Source organism: Canis aureus, chromosome 5, assembly GCF_053574225.1.
Source record: "Canis aureus isolate CA01 chromosome 5, VMU_Caureus_v.1.0, whole genome shotgun sequence".
In the NCBI taxonomy this organism is placed as follows: Eukaryota; Metazoa; Chordata; class Mammalia; order Carnivora; family Canidae; genus Canis; species Canis aureus.
Window position 1 is genome coordinate 59,270,805 of NC_135615.1, and position 6,289 is coordinate 59,277,093.

Genomic DNA, 6,289 nt, shown 5'->3' on the forward strand with positions numbered 1-6,289 from the left:
GCTGGGCTCCAACCTTGGATTTCTGAGCCCTGATTTAGGACTTTTTCTGATTTGTCTCACTACCACTTCTCTGACGACCCTTGCAAGTGTTCTAAGTTCTGCTCCTGCTGTCTCCACAGCATACAGCAGACTACTGGTGTGGGATGTCTGTGTGGCAGCCTCCCAGTCAAATTCTGTGTCCCCTCCTGGTGTTTGGGGACAAGGAAGAGACAGTGGCACAGCTCCCTGCCCACCACATCCCACCCGGCCCAAGAAACTAAGCGCTGTTCTCTGGGGCCCATTTATTCCTCCATGGGTGACATCACCTGTACACAGAGCCCCTTGTCTGTAGAATGGCTTCCTCTCTATTAGGAACTGAGTAAGAGGCTCTGGTGAGGAGTCAGGACCTCAGTGAGGGAAGGAACATTATACACATCAGGAAGGGCTAGAGGGGAATTCTTGTAAGGCAATGAACCCAGCTGGCATGGACATCCTCCTGGAACCAGCATGGCTCCAGAGAACTGAAAGCACTGACTAGGGTCAGTATTTGTTTTTGTCCAGGTTTCCATTTGCCCATCTGTACATGAGGGACTTGGGCTGAGAACTCTGTAGCTCCAAAACTCATTGCTTAACAAAGGGCCAGTTTCCTCCCAATATAAAGAGTTCCTACAAATCAATAAGAGGAAACATCCCAAAAGAAAACTGAGCAGTTGGCATGAACAGGTAACCCTCCCCTCCCCTAAAAAAAATCCCCAAACTGTGCAAATTCAACAGCAAAGGACTGCAAGTAAAATCAACAAAGCAAGCTTACTTTCACCCATTATGTTGATAAAGATGACCTCATAGCTAATGTGGTTGGGGGATGGGAGGGACAGAGGGATGGGCATTCAGCCACTCGAGGGAGGTTCTGCTTTCTTTCTGGAGAATACATTATTAGTATGTAATAAAAGTCTTAGAACATCGTGAGCTGGTGATTTCACTTCTAGGACTCTCTGTAAAGGCAAGAATCTTGGATGTTTGCAAAGGTAGCTTATCAAAATACATAGTAGACAGAGAAATATTTTAAAATCAGAGATCATGCCACCTTTCTCCTTACCCCTTAAAATACTCCAAAGCTTTCTTATCAGGCTTAGAATAAATCCAACACCTGACTGCATTACCTAGACCTGTCCCATTCCCTCTCCGCCCCCCTACTCCCCTTTGTCATGCCGCTTGTCTCCTTTCTGTTCCTTAAGTATTCCAGGCCTGGTCCAGCCTCAGGATCTTTGCGCAGCCTATTCCCTATGTCTGGGATGTCCATATCCCTTGAATGTGAGCCCCCTAGGGAGGGGCTCTGTGTTATTCACTGCTGCATCCTTGACCTGACTCCTGACATTAGCAGACATTTCTTTTTTTTATTTTATTTTATTTTTTAAAAGATTTTATTTATTTATTCATGAGAGACACAGGAAAACAGGCAGAGGGAGAAGCAGGCTCCCTGCAGGGAGCCCGACGTGGGACTCGATCCGGCACTCCGGGATCACGCCCTGGGCTGAAGGCAGGTGCCCAACGGCTGAGCCACCCAGGCATCCCTTAGCAGACATTTCTCGAATAAATAGTCAAGAGCATGAGCCTTGGGGTCAGAAGCAGGTGTGGCCTTGAGTTCAGCACTAATTAGCTGTGTGACTTGAGCAAATTCCTTCACCTCTCTGAGCTTTGTGCTCTTCTGATATGAAGTGGAAACAGAAGAACTACACCATGAAGTTCTTATCAAGATTAACAACTATAGTCAAGCAGGTAAGAACAGCTGGTGTAGAGTGAGCCCTTGAGAACCATTAGTGATAATTATGGATGTTTTAAAAATGTTATCTGCAATTGTCTTGCCATGGGTTGAGGAAACGCCTCTGGGCATCCATAGGATGCTTCCACCAAAAGGATGTCATAGAAAACAATCTGTGGACACAAAAAGGGGTGAAAGATATGCCCTTTACTCACTTCTTTCATCATTACGGGCATATAATGCATGCTCAAAATATGTAAGCAACTAATAAAGTGAAAGTTTTCTACATCTTACATTTCTGTTTCTCATTCAAAGCTCATGCTGTATGAAATGGTAAAGATGGGTAAAAAAACAACATGCCTGGTATAAACTCACTTTAAAAAAATAAAATGTTGGGATCCCTGGGTGGCGCAGCGGTTTGGCGCCTGCCTTTGGCCCAGGGCGCGATCCTGGAGACCCGGGATTGAATCCCACGTCGGGCTCCCGGTGCATGGAGCCTGCTTCTCCCTCTGCCTGTGTCTCTGCCTCTCTCTCTCTCCCTCTCTCTCTCTCTCTCTGACTATCATAAATAAATAAAAATTAAAAATAAAATAAATAAAATGTTAATATATACTCATAGGAAAAGCCTTGTATGGGTTTACATCCAAATGTTAGGGCTGCGTGGTGACAGAGTAGAAATTGCTGGCATATTTCGTAGTCATCTTTGCCTTTCCTGTGGTTTCCTGATTGTCCTCCATGGCCATGTATTACCTTTTGCAATCTGGGGAAGCCCATGGAACAGTGAACTGAGCCTCCCCAGCTCTCCTTGTCTGCCACCATCTGGCTACTTGATCCCCAGGGCCTCATGTGAGAACTCAGGTGCCCTGTGCTGTCTTAGGCAGCATTACTGAGGCTGAGAGTTGTGTCAGGGCCCTGAGGGAGAGAGCCCTGGCTCTCAGTAAACATTCAAGGGTTGAAGAGATGTGTGCCTTGTGGTCATGGGGTTTGGCACTATCCCGTGAAGAGTCCTAGATGGGCAAAAAGAATGTGTTAAGCTTAGCACAAGTTTGGAACTCAAGTTTGGCATCTGGGTGTCAGTCAGGACACAAATTAAAAAAACAAAAAACAAAAAACAAACTTATAATAGCTGACACTAGCTTAAGAAATAAAGGGGCTTTATTGGTACAAGTAACTGAAAGCCTAGGGCCCTAGAGCTTCAGGAATGGCTGGATCCAGGTACTCAAATGGTGCCTTCCAGAGTCTTCAAGGCTCTGTTTTCCTCTGTGCTGTCTCTGCTCTGAGGCAGGCTCTCTCCATGCTGTGTCTAGATAATCCATTAGCATCTCCAGGCTCCTGCTCCAGTAGCTCAGCAATCCTGGCAGACACAGGGCTTCTCTCCCCAAGGGACTCCAGAAAAAGTGACAGGGAGGCCCTGATTGGCTTGGCCCACCGACCCTGAACAATGAACGGGGTTGCTGATTGGCTAGTGCTGGGTCACGAGATCATCTGGCCACCAAGGGAATGGGGTCAGCTGTACCAGAATCCCAGGCCTGAGAGGGAGGGAGGGGTTGTTCTCATAGGACAATGGGGGGCTATTTGCAGAGGGCAGAGCTCCTCTCCATGATCCGTGCTCTGTGAAGCACAGAAATGCCCTTTATCAGGAAGGCAGGATTAATCACAGCACACTGCCCTCAGCTCTCCAAAGAGCAGAAGAGGGAGGTCCCACAAGGGGGGGAGGGTTGGGTGGGGAGTAAAAGACGGGGCATGGGAAGTGAGGGGGGAGCGGTGGCTGGTGGGGGGAGAGAGTCCTGCCTGAAGACTGGAAGACAGTTCAGAGTCAGCCAGGGACTGTGGCCCAATCAGCTCCCTTCCAGCCAGACCTCAGTATCCCCATCTGTACAGAGAGGTTGATCTCACTGAAGCCTGCAGGTTTTAGGATGGTGCTGTGTGTCTTCAATGAAATGATTGGGGTATAGCTGCCTCTCCCCTTTCCAGTGACTCAGAAGGATTTCTTAATGGAATCCAGTTTATTGCTGTGATCCATGCTGGCAGGGGACCGATAGCGTTTTTCCAGGAGAGGCCTTGCAGCCGGGCTGTAAATGAAGGGGAGTTTGGAGGCTATTTCGGGCTGACTGAGGTGGGTGAGCAGTGTGGGGGTGGGAGGTGTCGGAGGCCCAGGGAGAAACCTGAGTCAGGGTCTGGGACTGAGGGCACCCGAGGGTGAGGAGGGGCCCGGCAGCTGGGAGGGGAGCGGGTGAGACAGGAATGTCCCTCCTCCCCGCACCTGTCCCCAGGCTCCTCAACCTTTGACCACATCCCATAAACACTCCTGGACAGAAAGGCAAGGAGGGAAGCCTCCTCCATGCCCATCAGGTACCCACACCTAAAATAGATATTAGTGGAGCACCTGGGTGGCTCAGCGGTTGAGTGTCCACCTTCAGCTCAGGGCGTGATCCCGGGGTCCTGGGATCGAGTCCTGCATCGAGTTGCCTGCAGGGAGCCCGCTTCTCCCTCTGCCTGTGTCTCTGCCTCTCTCTCTCTCTCTCTCTATGTCTCTCACGAATAAATAAATAAAAAAAATATATATTTTTAAGAAGATTCTTAAAATAGAGAAAAAACTGAGGGTTGATGTGGAGGTGATGGGGATTAGAGATTGAGATGAGCACTGGGTGTTGTATGGAAGTGAATTCTCCTAAAACCAATATTGCACTGTATGCTAACTAACTAGAATTTAAATTAAAAAGGGGGGAGGGGGAGGCTACTCTTGGAGGCAAGGCATGATCAGGAGTGCTGGGTGAGCCAGAGGAGGAAGGAAACTCCACGATCTTGAGGAGGGAGGGTGGCAATCTGGAAAAGGCAAGCCTTGTCTGGGCCTTGAGGATCTATACAATTTAGACAGGATGAATTGTACAGGGAAGGGTTTTCCAGTAGGAGGGAACAGCGTAAGCAAAGGCCTAGAAGCAAGCCAGGCCAGGGGACATTTGGGGCAGGTCAAGCAGCCAAGCAGGGGCCTCTACCTCACAGGACCACTTGAGCAGTGGGGTGAGGGTGGTACTACTCTGCCCTGAAAGTGCCTTGAGGCCTGGAATCTCCAGCATTTGCGGGCGGGGGGGGGTGGGGGGGTGAGCAGGAAGTGGCTGACCTCTGCCCCCTTGTGTGGTTTCACGAGCGGGAGGGTAAAGCCTGGCAGCTGTGGGTCCCCGAGGTAGGACTGGACGATGCGGAGGCCCAGAAAGCCCTGTTCCTTTCGGGCCTACGTGGAGGAGCCCACTGCAGTCTGGGAATGGACAGGAAACCAGCCATTCCTTCCCGTGAGCCGGAGAATGGCCTCTATGTGAGCCACAACAAAAAGGCTTTTCTGCCAAGTTTGGCAGGGAGGAAGCGGCCCGCTTGGCCCCTGCCCCAGCCTGAAAGGGGGCTCTGTTGGTGGCCCTGGGGTCTTTAATGCTTAGAATGTATGGGGAGGGAAGACTAGGGTGGGCAGGGGCGCCTCTTCCCTGTCTCTATTCTCCAACGGCACCAGGATGAGCTGGGGCCGAACTGCCCTGCAAGTCCGTCCGTCTGGGTTCTTCTCCCAGCGTGGCCATTTCCTAGCTGTGTGACCTTGGCAAAGTCACTTGACCTCTCTGAACCCCACCATTTCTTATGAGTAAAATGTAAGTGGGAAGTGTGCAAGCCGACTGGGGTCGCAGTTGCCCACTGAGCACTTGCGCTCCAGGCACGTGGCCAGCGCTGCACACCCGCCCACCCTCCGTTGCCCTCCCGGTGGCCCGTGAGGCCTGTCGTGTTACCCTGTCCGCTGAGATGTAGGCATGGGGAGCATCAGGCTGAAGCCCAGGATATTTTAGACTCTACGACTCCAAGCTGTGCAAACGTGAGGAAAAAAAGGCTGAAGAAACACGCCAAGCGGTCAACACTGGCCTGGGTAATTAGATGACTTATATTTTGCTTCTTTTTGTGTATCTGGTAAGTCTTAATGATCTTACTTGGCAATTAGCAAGATGGGGGCTGAGGCCCATGGTGAGCTCAGGTACAGCCACAGCAAACAAAACCAACCTAAAGATGCAGGTAGGTTCCTGTTAGTCCTGGTGGGGAAGAGGGTGTCCGGTCACACCGCCGGCTCTCTGGGGATGCGCGAGGCAGGGTTGGGGCTTTACACCCAAACCTCAGAACCTCCACGTGTGTGGGCCCCAGAGGGAGGAGGACCGGGGCGCATCACAGGATTCATTCCTTCAGCCACTGGTTCTTTGAGATTTGACCAGAGCGCTTGGGCGTCGAAGTCTCCTCAGGCGATTTCCTGAGGAGCTGCAGCCTCCTCTGCCAAGTCTCTTCCCTGGCCCGGGCTCTGAGGAAGAGCTCGGTGGGAGGTCTCGCATCTTCTCCTTTATCGTCCCTGGGCCCCTACCCCGCCCTCCACCTGCCTGGGGACCTCTGGGCTTCTGAGTGACCCTCAGGCTTCAGGCTTCAGACCTGGTGGGGCCCTGTGGCTAACAAGATGGCGTCTAAACCCGGCCGCCATGCTGCCCGCCCAGGGCCCTGTGGTGGGTGGGGGGCCCTCACGGGCCATTTCCT